Raw genomic sequence first — 14,399 nt, forward strand, 5'->3', positions numbered from 1 at the left:
GTTCCCAGCATACTAGGCTGGGTGTGGCAGGTAGGTGGGTCTGGGGAGGGAGGTGGGGTGGGGGGAGGCGGGAAAGGGGGACTTCCTTCCACTTCCATCTTCCTCTCCGTCTGTCCTGTCTGCCTGTCCTCAGCGCAGCCGAACGTGCTGGGATGGTGTGTCTGTCTGTTAGTGTCTGTCTGCTTTAGTGCTTCTTTCTCTTCCCCACCTTTACTTTTTTATGCGCTTTTTCTTTTTCTGTCGTTCTAGAGTGAGCGTGATGGAGAGAGGGTAGAGGGGCGAGTAGGAGCGAGGGAGCGAGTTGGAGATAGACATAGGACCTACCACATAATATTAATTGCTAAAGGTATCTTGCCCGTATTTAACTGATATACTTTGATAATACTTGAAACATTTGCTCTAGTCCAATACTTTTTGTGATATACTTTGAGATACTTTAATATATAAAATCTTCTTCCAGAGTAACCTACCAGCTGCTGCCATTGCTACTTGTATACTTTGTAAATATATTGTAATTGTAAACTCTTGTAAAACACTAAAGATAATAAAAAGAACTGGCTGTATATCAACTTTACTTTGCCCTTTATGGTATTACAAATGACCTAAATACAATATCACAGAAAAAGTAAAGTATGCAAAGAAAAGCCTACAATGCTATACTCTAGTTCCCAAAGACATGGAAATGAGTACACAGTGGTGACTCCAGCACAAGTTAACTTGCTGGTATGAACTCTTGGGTATAAAAACCCACAATTCAACTTTTGACTTTATACCAGTCTCCACTATCTCGAAAAATCCTAAGTCCAAAAAGCACTCCAATTTGGACTTAGGATTTTTTCGAGTGACTGGATCTGGTATAAGTCTTAAGGGCACCAAACTCCTTACTTCGGACTTAGACTTTATACCCACCAGAGAAGTGGGTATAAAGTCTAGGGATATAAAAGCCCTACTTCAACTTAGAAACTGTGACCAAAAAGGGGGGGGGGGTACAACACCTACTTTACCTTAAAAAACTCTACGGATGTAAAACCCCTGTTTCAACTAAAAACTCTACGGATGTAAAACCCCAATTTAAACTTAGAACATTTGTATGCTATTGTGTAAAATCTACGGATGCAAAACCCTTAATACAAATTAGAATCTGGCGGAGTTGTGTAAAAATCCTGCTACTTGACAAAACCCCTATTTCAACTTAGAACATTTTAGTGCTATTGTAAAAATCTTACGGATGCAAAACCCTTATTTCTGACTTTGTGCAGACCCCTCCCCCAGGTACAGCAAAACCAGTACTTTGGTCAGCTATGGTTTTATTGATGGGTAACTACAGTATTTGTACAAGACTGACCAGCTTCATAACTTAGTGCAATTAGCACTGCCTTGACTAGCAGTAATAGCCTTATTTCGGCTGTTTATAATCCTCCAGAGTTATTTCCTCTGGTGCCTGTGTAGTTTATTCCATGTTACTGCCAGACTGTTTTATATATGTTCTGGTGCTTGAAGCTCCTGCACACTGGCCCTCCAGGTCATCTCGCTGGCTGGTAGTTTCTGCTAGTACTTCTTACCTTAGTGTTCTCCATTCCAGGTTTTTTTTTTCCCCATGTGTACTTAAGGTATCTTGATAAGGAAACCTGCAATGGAGTGTACTGCAGACACACTGCATGTAAGTCTGACCAGCTATTGGTATCCAGTGTAGGTAATGGTGTTCTTTACCCATGTCCTATTTCAGAGTAGATCCAGATACTCCTATGTATCCCTTCACTAGTGCTGTTATCAAAGCCTTCTTGCCATCCTGTCAGTAGAAAGTTCCAAGTCTATCGTGCAGTCAGGTTTACCCCTTCGTCAAAGTCCAAATGAGGTACTGAAGTGGGTATACTGGGTACCTTTATCAGAGTTCATCAAGCCAGATCTAAAGACTATCAGTTCTCAAAAGCAGCCAAGTTAAAGTATCAAGGCTTGAATGCCATAGGTAGTACTAAGTTTATATGAAGACTTGAATGCCATAGGTAATGCTAAGTTAATATGAAGGCTTGAATGCCATAGGTAGTGTTAAGTTAATATGAAGGCTTGAATACCATAGTAGTGCTAAGTTATATATATGAAGGCGTGAGTACCATAGGTAGTGCTAAGTCAATATGAAGGCTTGAATGCCATAGGTAGTGCTAAGTTAATATGAAGGCTTCAATGCCATAGGTAATGCTAAGTTAATATGAAGGCTTCAATGCCATAGGTAATGCTAAGTTAATATGAAGGCTTGGGGCCATAGGTAGTGCTAAGTCAATATGAATGCTTGAATGCCATAGGTGACGCTAAGTTAACATGAAGGCTTGTATGCCATAGGTAGTGCCAAGTTAATATGAAGGCTTCAATGCCATAGGTAGTGCTGAGTTAAATATACGAAAGCTTGAATGCCATAGGTAGTGCTAAGTTAAAAGCATGAAGGCTTGAATGCCATAGGTAGTGCTAAGTCAATATGAATGCTTGAATGCCATAGGTAGTGCCAAGTTAATATGAAGGCTTGAATGCCATAGGTAGTGAAGGGAGGTGTGACTCACTGGGTACTGATTCACTATCCTTTGGTCCTATTCACCCCTATTTAGTAACCATGTGGTAGGTAAGGTCCAGGGATAATAGGTAAAGTATCTGGATCTCCTCTAATGGCTCGAATAAAATTACTATTATTTACTGCATGTGTATAGATAAGCTGGTCAGTTACAGTATTTGTACATGGTTAAGTGTCCTATTCAGATTAAATTTTCAAAGTAAAACATCAGTGGGAATTAAGCTTTGTCTCTGGATCCTAACTCTGCAGTTCATACCATATTGTTGTTTGTTGTCAGCCTAAGTAGGTATTTAACAACACCAGTCCAGTCCTTTATTCCGGCAATCTTTACAAGGTGTTTTCCTCTATAGGATAAAAAGCGTCAGCAACCGTAGTCCTAACTAGTTGGTTCATTATTTCCAAGTGTCACTTATCCGATGCAAATTCTTGTGTTTCCTCCAAGACCAAGGATCTTTCTGGCCAGGACAGGTTTCTCATCAGGTGAAAGGCGAAGAGAGGCAGTGTGTGGAGGTCCAGTTTTATTGTACCCATGTCATATATAATCTGGCCAAAGTTCTTCAAAGTCTTATAATCCAGGACTTAAATGGACATCTCTCTGGGCAGGGTGGCGAATTCTGATCGGCTGAATGGCGAAGAGGCGAGTAGTGGTGGTGTCATCGATGGAGTGGCTAAGACAGGCGAGGAGTGGAGATGTGGATGGAGTGGCGAGAAGTATGGCCTCTGGAATGTCGGTCTGGCTGCTGTCTTCCCACGCGACCACACCTGCGGGAGAAAGTCTGAGGAGATCACACTGCACAGGTACAGAGTTTGTTTTTAGTTATAATGTTTTCATCAGTGTCTGCTTCCTCCACCTGTACTGAAGCCAACTGGGGTTTAATATTCAAGGAGAAAGTGTTTAAAGTGTGGGAAATTTTCAGAGTAAAAGGAAAGAATCAGTTGTAATAGGCCTAGAGAGGGCCGTGGGGTGGGGTGTGGGGTGGGGTGAGGGGTGTGGTGTGGGGTGGGGTGAGGGGTGGGTGGGTTGGGGGCGAGAGGGCGAGGGTGGGGCGAGGGGAGGGGGGGGTAGGGAGAGGGGGGGGCGGTGGGGGGAGGGGGCGGGGGGGGAGGGGGCGGTGGGGGGGGGGGGGGGTGGGGGGAGGGGGTGGTGGGGGGAGGGAGGGGGTGGGGAGAGGGGTGGGGTGGGGGAGGGGACTGTGGGGGAGGGGACGGTGGGGGAGGGGGGCGGTGGGGTGAGGGGACGTGGTGGGGAGGGGAGGGGAGGTGGTGGGGAGGGGGAGGTGAGGGGAGGGGAGGGGGTGGGGGAGGGGAGTGGGTGAGGGGGAGAGTGGGTGAGGGGGAGAGTGGGTGAGGGGGGGAGTGGGTGAGGGGGGGAGTGGGTGAGGGGGGATGTGGGGTGAGGGGAGGGAGAATAGGGAAAAGGAGAGGGAGGTGCAAGGGGTGGGGGAGTAGGAAGAAGCCAGCAGCTAAACGAAAGAGGGAGAAGGGGAATAGGGAATAGAGCATATCCATTCCAGTACTCAGTAATACACAGTCCAACCCATCCACTGTATCCAATCCAGTCCATCCCATCCCCACGATATTCAACCCAACCCAACCCCACGACATCCAACCCAACCCAATCCAACCCCACGACATCCAAACCAGCCCAATCCAACCCCACGACATCCAACCCAACCCAACCCCACGACATCCAACCCAACCCAACCCCATCCAACCCAGCCCAACCCAATCCCACGACATTCAACCCAACCCCACGACATCCATCCCAACCCAACCCCACGACATCCATCCCAACCCAACCCCACGACCTCCATCCCAACTCAACCCAATCCCACGATATCCATCCCAACCCAACCCCACGATATCCCTCCCAACCCTCCACAACATCCAATTCTTCCCTCAGTATAAAAGTCCTTTCAACCAACCCCACCTTTTATAACCATCCCAACCCCACAATATCCACACCAACCCCACATCAAATAGTTTTCAGGTATAAAGACAGAGGTAATTGAGGTATGATAAAAGATTTCCAGATTTTATTAAACAAAAGTAAGTTTTATTTTGAGCTGGCTTCATCAGTAGAGTTGTCAGCGATCAGGAAGGCTCTGGTGGGTAGGTGGTGGTAGGTGGGTGGGTGGGTGGTGGTAGGTGGGTGGGTAGTAGGTGGTAGGTGGGTGGGTAGTAGGTGGTAGGTGGGTGGGTAGTAGGTGGTAGGTGGGTGGGTGGCAGGTGGCGGGTGGGTGGCAGGTGGTGGGTGGGTGGTGGGTGGCAGGTGGGTGGGTGGCTGGTGGTTGGTGGGTGGGTGGCAGGTGGTAGGTGGGTGGGTGGCAGGTGGTAGGTGGGTGGGTGGCAGGTGGTAGGTGGTAGGTGGCAGGTAGGGTGGTTGGTGGTCGGTGGTGGGTGGCAGGTGGGTGGTAGGTGGTGGTGGCAGGTGGTGGTGGTAGGTGGTGGTGGCAGGTGGTAGGTGGTGGTGGCAGGTGGTAGGTGGCAGGTGGCAGGTGGTAGGTGGTGGTGGCAGGTGGTAGGTGGTAGGTGGTGGTGGCAGGTGGTGGTGGCAGGTAGGTGGTAGGTGGGTGGTAGGTGGCAGGTGGGTGGTAGGTGGCAGGTGGGTGGTAGGTGGGTGGTAGGTGGGTGGTAGGTGGTAGGTGGCAGGTGGTAGGTGGCAGGTGGTGGTAGGTGGGTGGAAGGTGGTAGGTGGTAGGTGGCAGGTGGGTGGTAGGTGGCAGGTGGCAGGTGGCAGGTGGCAGGTGGTAGGTGGTGGTGGTAGGTGGCAGGTGGGTGGTAGGTGGCAGGTGGTTGGTAGGTGGTGGTAGGAGCCAGGTTGGTGTTAGGTGGCAGGTGGGTGGTAGGTGGTGGTAGGTGTCAGGTGGGTGGTAGGTGGTGGTGGTAGGTGGTGGCAGGTAGGTGGTATGTGGCAGGTGGGTGGTAGGTGGGTGGCAGGTGGTAGGTGGCAGGTGGGTGGTGGCAGGTGGCTGGTGGTAGGTGGTGGCAGGTGGGTGGCAGGTGGCAGGTGGGTGGTAGGTGGCAGGTGGTGGGTAGGTGGCAGGTGGGTGGCAGTTAGCAGGTGGCGGGTAGGTGGCAGGTGGTAGGTGGTGGCAGGTGGGTGGGTGGTGGGTGGCAGGTTGCAGGTAGGTGGGTGGGTGGTGGGTGGCAGGTTGCAGGTAGGTTGCAGGTGGCAGGTGGCGTGTGGCAGGTGGGTGGCAGGTGGTGGTGGTAGGTAGTGGTGGTAGGTGGCGGTGGTGGAGGTGGTAGGTGGTAGGTGTGGTGGTAGGTGGGTGGTAGGTGGTGTGGTAGGTGGGTGGTAGGTGGGTGGTAGGTGGCAGGTGGGTGGTAGGTGGCATGTGGTGGTGTGGTGGCAGTGGTGGTAGGTGTGTGGTGGAGGTGGTGGTGTGGGGTGGGTGGTGGCAGGTGGTGGTGGCAGGAGGTGGGCGGCAGGTGGTGGTGGCTGGTGGTGGATGGTGGTGGCAGGTGGGTGGCAGGTGGTAGGTGGGTGGTGCAGGTGGCAGGTGGGTGGTAGGTGCGGCGGTGGTGGGTGGTAGTGGGTGGTAGGTGGGGTAGGTAGTAGGTGGGTGGGTGGTGGTAGGTGGTGGTGGCAATGGTGGCGGTGGTAGGTGGCAGGTGGTGTGGTGGTGGTAGGTGGCATGGGTGGCAGGTGGGTGGTATGGTGGGTGGTGGTGTGGGTGGGGTGGTATGCGGCAGGTATGGTGGCAGGTGGTGGTGGTGGCAGGTGGTGGTGGCAGGTGGGCAGGTGGTGGTAAGTGGTGGTGGTGGTGGGTGGCAGGTAGGTGGGTGGGTGGTGGGTGGCAGGTAGGTGGGTGGGTGGTGGGTGGCAGGTAGGTGGGTGGGTGGTGGGTGGCAGGTAGGTGGGTGGGTGGTGGGTGGCAGGTAGGTAGGTGGGTGGTGGGTGGCAGGTAGGTGGCCGGTGGGTGGTGGGTGGCAGGTAGGTGGCCGGTGGGTGGTGAGTGGTAGGTTGCAGGTGGGTGGCACGTGGGTGGCACGTGGGTGGTGGTAGGTGGGTGGTGGTAGGTGGGTGGTGGTAGGTGGGTGGTGGTAGGTGGGTGGTGGTAGGTGGGTGGTGGTAGGTGGGTGGTGGTAGGTGGGTGGTAGGTGGTGGTGGGCTGTAGGTGGTGGGCTGTAGGTGGTGGGCTGTAGGTGGTGAGTGGCAGGTGGTGTGGTTGGTGGTGGGCTGTAGGTGGTGCGTGGCAGGTGATGGTGGCAGGTGGGTGGTAGGTGGTGGTGAGTGGCAGGTTGCAGGTGGTGGGTGGTGGGTGAGTGGCAGGTTGCAGGTGGTGGGTGGTGGGTGAGTGGCAGGTTGCAGGTGGTGGGTGGTGGGTGAGTGGCAGGTTGCAGGTGGTGGGTGGTGGGTGGTGGGTGGGTGGTGGGTGGGTGGGTGGCGGGTGGGTGGCGGGTGGGTGGGTGGCGGGTGGCAGGTGGGTGGCGGGTGGCAGGTGGGTGGTGGGTGGCAGGTGGGAGGTGGGTGGTGGGTGGTGCGTGGCAGGTGGGAGGTGGGTGGCAGGGAGGAGGTGGGTGGCAGGTGGGAGGTGGGTGGCAGGGAGGTGGGTGTGGCAGGTGGGCAGGTGGGTGGCAGGTGGGTGGTGGGTGGGAGGTGGGTGGTGGGTGGTGGGTGGCAGGTGGGTGGTGGGTGGTGGGTGGGTGGTGGGTGGTGGGTGGCAGGTAGGTGGGTGGTGGGTGGCAGGTAGGTGGGTGGTGGGTGGTGGGTGGCAGGTGGGTGGTGGGTGGTGGGTGGCAGGTAGGTGGGTGGTGGGTGGCAGGTAGGTGGGTGGTGGGTGGCAGGTAGGTGGGTGGTGGGTGGCTGTGAGGCAGGTGCTTTGTGGGTGGTGGGTGGCAGGTAGGTGGGTGGTGGGTGGCAGGTAGGTGGCAGATGGATGGCAGGTGGGTGGCAGGTGGGTGGCAGGTGGGTGGCAGATGGGTGATGGGTGGCAGATGGGTGATGGGTGGCAGATGGGTGGCAGATGGGTGATGGGTGGCAGGTGGGTAGTGGCAGGTGGGTGGTGGGTGGTGGGTGGTGGGTGGTGGTGGTGAGTGGTGAGTGGTGAGTGGTGGGTGGTGGGTGGTGGGTGGTGAGTGGCAGGTAGCAGGTGGTGGGTGGTGAGTGGCAGGTAGCAGGTGGTGGGTGGTGGGTGGCAGGTAGCAGGTGGTGGGTGGCAGGTAGCAGGTGGTGGGTGGCAAGTAGCAGGTGGTGGGTGGCAAGTAGCAGGTGGTGAGTGGCGGGTAGCAGGTGGTGGGTGGCGGGTAGCAGGTGGTGGGTGGCGGGTAGCAGGTGGTGGGTGGCGGGTAGCAGGTGGTGAGTGGCGGGTAGCAGGTGGTGAGTGGCGGGTAGCAGGTGGTGAGTGGTGGGTGGCAGGTGGTGGGTGGCAGGTGGTGGGTGGCAGGTGGTGGTAGTCAGGTGGTGGTGGGTGGCAGGTGGTGGGTTGGCAGGTGGGAGGTGGGTGGTTGGCAGGTGGCAGGTGGGTTGTTGGCAGGTGGTAGGTGGTGGGTGGGAGGTCAGATGGGTGGGAGGTGGGTATGGGTGGGAGGTGGTAGGTGGGAGGTGGTATGGTGGTAGGTGGGAGGTGGGTAATGGTTGGCAGGTGGGTGGCAAATGGGTTGCAGGTGGGTGGCAAATGGGTTGCAAGTGGGTGGCTGGTAGGTTGGCAGGTGGGTGGTGGGAGGTTGCAGGGAGGTGGGAGGTGGTAAATGGCAGGTGGTAAGTGGCAGGTGGAGGGTAGGAAACTGAAAATAATTTAATACATGGTTTAAATAGTCAAACATTTCACAGAGTTGTCTCTCCGTGGGCGTAAAGCTTAAGTGGACCAACTGAATCAGTAAATATAATGACAGTCAGTTAACGTATACAAGTACTAGGCCTGTACTGACAAAGGTACTGACTGACTAACTGGTAAAACGAATACTGACAGGAAGTGAAGACTGAGGATGTGGTCTACCTGAATCAGCTAAATATGTGGACTGACTGACTGTGGGTATGGACTGTGGGTATGGACTGTGGGTATGGACTGTGGGTGTGGACTGTGGGTGTGGACTGTGGGTGGAATGAGGGTGTGGACTGTGGGTGGAATGAGGGTGTGGACTGTGTGGAATGAGGGTGTGGACTGTGTGTGTGGAATGAGAGTGTGGATTAACTGATTAACTCAACATTTGGACGGTGGGTCTGGATTAACTGAACTGGACGCGAGTGGACTGAGAATGTGGACTGAACTGGACTGAACTGGACTGAATTGTGGGTGTGGATTACGCAGACTGAACTGGAATGGACTGTGGATTTGGACTGACTGGTTGGACTGGACTGGGGGTGTGGACTGACTGGACTGGACTAGGGGTGTGGACTGACTGGACTGGACTAGGGGTGTGGACTGACTGGACTGGACTAGGGGTGTGGACTGACTGGACTGGACTAGGGGTGTGGACTGACAACTGGACTGGACTAGACTGGCCTAGGGGTGTGGACTGACTGGACTGGGGGTGTGAACTGACTTGGCTGGACTGGATTGTGTGTGTGAGTGTGGACTGGAGTGGACTTTGGGTGTGGACTGGACTGGACTGTGGGTGTGGACTGAACTGGACTGTGGGTGTGGACTGAACTGGACTGTGGGTGTGGACTGGTGTGGACTGGACTGGACTGGACTGTGGGTGTGGACTGGACTGAATTAGGGGTGTGGACTGACTGATTGGACTGGACTGGGGGTGTGGACTGACTGACTGGACTGGACTGGGGGTGTGGACCGACTGACTGGCTGGACTGAACTGGGATGTGGACTGAACTGGGACGTGGACTGACTGGGCTGGACTGGACTGTGGGTGTGGACTGGACTGGACTGTGGGTGTGGACTGGACTGGACTGGACTGTGGGTGTGGACTGGACTGGACCGGACTGGACTGTGGGTGTGGACTGGACTGGACCGGACTGGACTGTGGGTGTGGACTGGACTGACTGGCTGGACTGAACTGGGATGTGGACTGACTGACTGGACTGGATTGGACTGGGGGTCTGGACTGACTGAGCTGGACTGGACTGGACTGGGGGTGTGGACTGACTGAGTGGACTGGACTGGGGGTGTGGACTGACTGACTGGACTGGACTGGGGGTGTGGACTGACTGGCTGGACTGGACTAGGTGTGTGGACTGACTGGCTGGACTGGACCGAGGGTGTGGACTGACTGGCTGGACTGGACTGAGGGTGTGGACTGACTGGACGGACTGGACTGAGGGTGTGGACTGACTGGACTAGACTAGGGGTCTGGACTGACAGTGGACTAGACTAGGGGTGTGGACTGACTGACTTGACTGGACTGGACTGTGGGTGTGGACTGACTGGCTGGACTAGACTAGGGGTGTGGACTGACTGGCTGGACTGGACTGAGAGTGTGGACTGTGGATGTGGAATGACTGGACTGTGCACTAAGTCGAACTGGACTGTGCACTAAGTCGACTGGACTGTGAACTGGACTAGACTGTGGCTGTGTACTAAGTCGACTGGACTGTGCACTAACTGGATTGGGCTGTGCACTAACTGGATTGGGCTGTGGACTGACTGGATTGGGCTGTGGACTGACTGGATTGGGCTGTGGACTGACTGGATTGGGCTGTGGACTGACTGGATTGGCTGACTGACTGATGCTGATTGACTGATGCTGCTAGGATGTGGACTGTGACAGTATGGACTGAGTGACATGGTGTGGACTGTGACAGGATGTGGACTGTGACAGGATGTGGACTGTGACAGGGTGTGTATTGTGTAAGGGTGTGTACTGTGTAAGGGTGTGTACTGTGTAAGGGTGTGGACTGACAGGGTGTGGACTGAGTGACAGGGTGTGGACTGAGTGACGGTGTGAAAGGAGTGACAGGGTGTGGACTGCGACAGGGTGTGGACTGAGTGACACTGGGCATAGACTGACGATCTGACAGTGAAATATAACTGGGGAGTCTGATTGGCTAAGGGGTTGGACTGATAGATCATAAGACTGGACTGACAGGGGTTTACAAGGCTGTGGACTGACAGGGGTTTACAAGGCTTTGGAGTGAATCAGTAAAGGTATGTAGTGATGCAGGTTGTTGAGTCAGTCAGTAAGGGTTTGTGGTGATAGTGGGTGTGGACTACCTGAGTTTTTGAAGGTGGGGACTGTCCATGGGTATAGGACGACTGACTGGTTGTGGGTGTGAGACACTGACGTGTATTTTGATTGAACTGACCTACTACCAATGACTGACTGATGATGAGGACTAACATAGGGTGTGGACACACGGGTCACTAGGGCTGTGGACTGACTGGGTCACTAGGGCTGTGGACTGACTGGGTCAGTAGGGCTGTGGACTGACTGGGTCAGTAGGGCTGTGGACTGACTGGGTCAGTAGGGCTGTGGACTGACTGGGTCAGTAGGGCTGTGGACTGACTGGGTCAGTAGGGCTGTGGACTGACTGGGTCAGTAGGGCTGTGGACTGACTGGGTCACTAGGGCTGTGGACTGACTGGGTCAGTAGGGCTGTGGACTGACTGGGTCACTAGGGCTGTGGACTGACTGGGTCACTAGGGCTGTGGACTGACTGGGTCACTAGGGCTGTGGACTGACTGGGTCACTAGGGCTGTGGACTGACTGGGTCACTAGGGCTGTGGACTGACTGGGTCACTAGGGCTGTGGACTGACTGGGTCACTAGGGCTGTGGACTGACTGGGTCACTAGGGCTGTGGACTGACTGGGTCACTAGGGCTGTGGACTGACTGGGTCACTAGGGCTGTGGACTGACTGGGTCACTAGGGCTGTGGACTGACTGGGTCACTAGGGCTGTGGACTGACTGGGTCACTAGGGCTGTGGACTGACTGGGTCACTAGGGCTGTGGACTGACTGGGTCACTAGGGCTGTGGACTGACTGGGTCACTAGGGCTGTGGACTGACTGGGTCACTAGGGCTGTGGACTGACTGGGTCACTAGGGCTGTGGACTGACTGGGTCAGTAGGGCTGTGGACTGACTGGGTCAGTAGGGCTGTGGACTGAGTGGGTCAGTAGGGCTGTGGACTGACTGGGTCAGTAGGGCTGTGGACTGACTGGGTCAGTAGGGCTGTGGACTGACTGGGTCAGTAGGGCTGCGGACTGCCTGGGTCAGTTGGGCTGCGGACTGCCTGGGTCAGTTGGGCTGCGGACTGCCTGGGTCAGTAGGGCTGTGGACTGACTGGGTCAGTAGGGCTGTGGACTGACTGGGTCAGTAGGGCTGTGGACTGACTGGGTCAGTAGGGCTGTGGACTGACTGGGTCAGTAGGGCTGTGGACTGACTGGGTCAGTAGGGCTGTGGACTGATTAAAGCTGTAGACTGACAGACAGTGAGAGTTTGGAGTACTGGAGAATGTGGGGTGAATCATGAAGGGCTTGGAGTGATGGATGTGCACTGAATCAGTAAGGGTTTGAAGTGATAAAGTGTGTGGACTGACTAGAGTGAATGTGATCGACTAGAATGTAGACTGACTAGATGTGCCGACTGCTGATCAGTGAGTCAATTGGTTAAAGGTACTGAGAGGCGGAATCAGTGACTGTGGAGTGACTGGGCCTGTGACTGCCTGACTGATTGGGGGTCTAACAAAGAGGGAAGATAGTTAAGTAATCAGGACGGGGCGTGATATGAATTAATAAAGGGCCAGTGATGAGGCAGGACTTAGCTAACCAACTGACAAGAGAGGCAAACGACTTGAGTTATTAAAAAAAGCACAAAGGTGTAAGCAAGTCCATAAGGTTATAGAGTTATTTATGAAACACCTTTAATTCATGTGATCAGCCTGCATTCCACGATATAGTGTAGTTAGCAACGATACAGAAAAGCCAGACATTCATTACGTTTCAAGAAGTAAATAATATGGGTCATGTCTACACCTTGGTGCTCTTTTAAAATGATACGACCCTATGACAGAACTGACGACGACTAAGGAGTGACCAAAGCCTAGATATGATTAACTGAAGGCCGAGTGTTTGGAGCTAAGCCGAGTCGTGAACTAAATTTACTATATCCTGACTAACGACTGATTGGTGTTAAGTCAACTAAAATATTGTGAGGTTCAAAGTCCTCGTACATTACCGGATAAGAAAGATGAGGATACTTCTGGGTAGGCAGCGCATCCTCGGAGGGGTAAATTCAAGACGAGGTATCAATGGCACCGAGCAGTATGTTGAGGTGGTACAAGCTGGATGATTTCCCTCCTGTAAATGCCATATAAAATTAGCAGGACTTACATCAGTGTATTCGTTATTTCTGACAGTCTCTGTTGAAAATATCCACACTTATTTTATCGTCAAATATGTTTACATTATTTTGGCTTTGTCACTTACTGTACTAGATATTTTGCCCTTGTTATACTGTCTCATTGTACGTAGTGTTTTGCGAAGTACTTACCTAATCTTCCCTTCAGATGACGTTCTTTGTTGAGGTCCCTCCCACGGTCGCTGTCAGCATCATCTCCCACGGTCACTGTCAGCATCACCAGTGTCCCTCCACCATCGGCTTCTCTTCAGCATCCCAGCCTTCACTCCACCTGCCAAGTAGGTATCTTATTTATTTTTACAGTTCATTCGTCAATTTGGGATATATATATATATATATATATATATATATATATATATATATATATATATATATATATATATATATTTTTTTTTTTTGCGGCAATATTACGTAGCTAAGACAGACTAAGAAAGACCTACGGTGTTGCCCATCCATAGCACTTTATCGTAACTGGCACAAAGTTCTGTGTTAATTATGCTACAACTTATCAGTCAAGACGGGGATTCAATTTTGAGCAAACTAAAATTAATGTATCGTCTCCATAAAATAAGCATGTCAGATGCAGCCATTCATTATGTCAGCTGGAATCCAACTAGCAATTTTGTTTAAAGGTAGCAGTAGTAATTTGACAAGCAAAGTCTTCCTAAATAATTGCAATGTAACGACCAAGAACGTTGAAAATGCTCTTTATGGAGAGGACTTCCAGTTCTTTAATAACTGTACTGAAACTATATCTTATTTAACTCAATAATTTCAAGGACTGTGGTAGGTGGTGGCGACCATCATCCATTCACTTGATGTAGTGGTGCCTACTTCTTCCTTAGCCTTTATCATTCTTTTTCTGTGCCTGCCCTCCTCTCTTCCTATTTCTCCCTCTTTCCTGTCACTTCTTATTGCTTTTCTTTCCTTTACATGTGCTTTATATTGAGTGACAAGCCAAATGGTTTCCTGTAAGCCAAGAAACCATTTACAACGCTGGGTGTTAACCATATAACCAAACCATACGTGCTGCCTACGTGTCAAGTGGGTTGGCTGAGGGTTAGTGCCCCTCCCCGTAAAACAAATAACTCAGTAAAATGGCCACCCCTTACGGGATTATAGCGTCTGGCAGTAGACAGATAGACTGATTTCAAGGCCGAGACGTGGAAGCATTTTGGAGACGAAACTAAATTGCTGATCAACGTATGCAACGGTATAATCGTTATATTAAACAGTATAATCAATCATATGCCATACCTGTATCAAAAGCCATAACTAAACTGTACCTGGCGTGATGAAATGTTCAGTTATCCTCTCATTTTATCTCCGACCTCTTGTGTCATAGGCACGATTTCTTGTATTCTTTGCTCATCTCGTCCTCTGGCTTCCTCTCGTAGTACCTTCTTTGCTGTTCTAGCCACCTCAGTAAGTGCACTTCTGCTCACACGTCCCTCCCTGTAACAACAGTGTCTGTGAAGAGACAGATCTCGAGTCCGATAAGCTATTTCAGAGTTATTTCATCTGCTACATAAACTATTTTTTTCCATAATTATTCGCCATCTATAACTGGACACGGAA

The sequence above is a fragment of the Coenobita brevimanus genome, chromosome 5, assembly GCF_032717465.1.
Source record: "Coenobita brevimanus isolate Jiangsu-jjx chromosome 5, ASM3271746v2, whole genome shotgun sequence".
Taxonomy (NCBI): domain Eukaryota; kingdom Metazoa; phylum Arthropoda; class Malacostraca; order Decapoda; family Coenobitidae; genus Coenobita; species Coenobita brevimanus.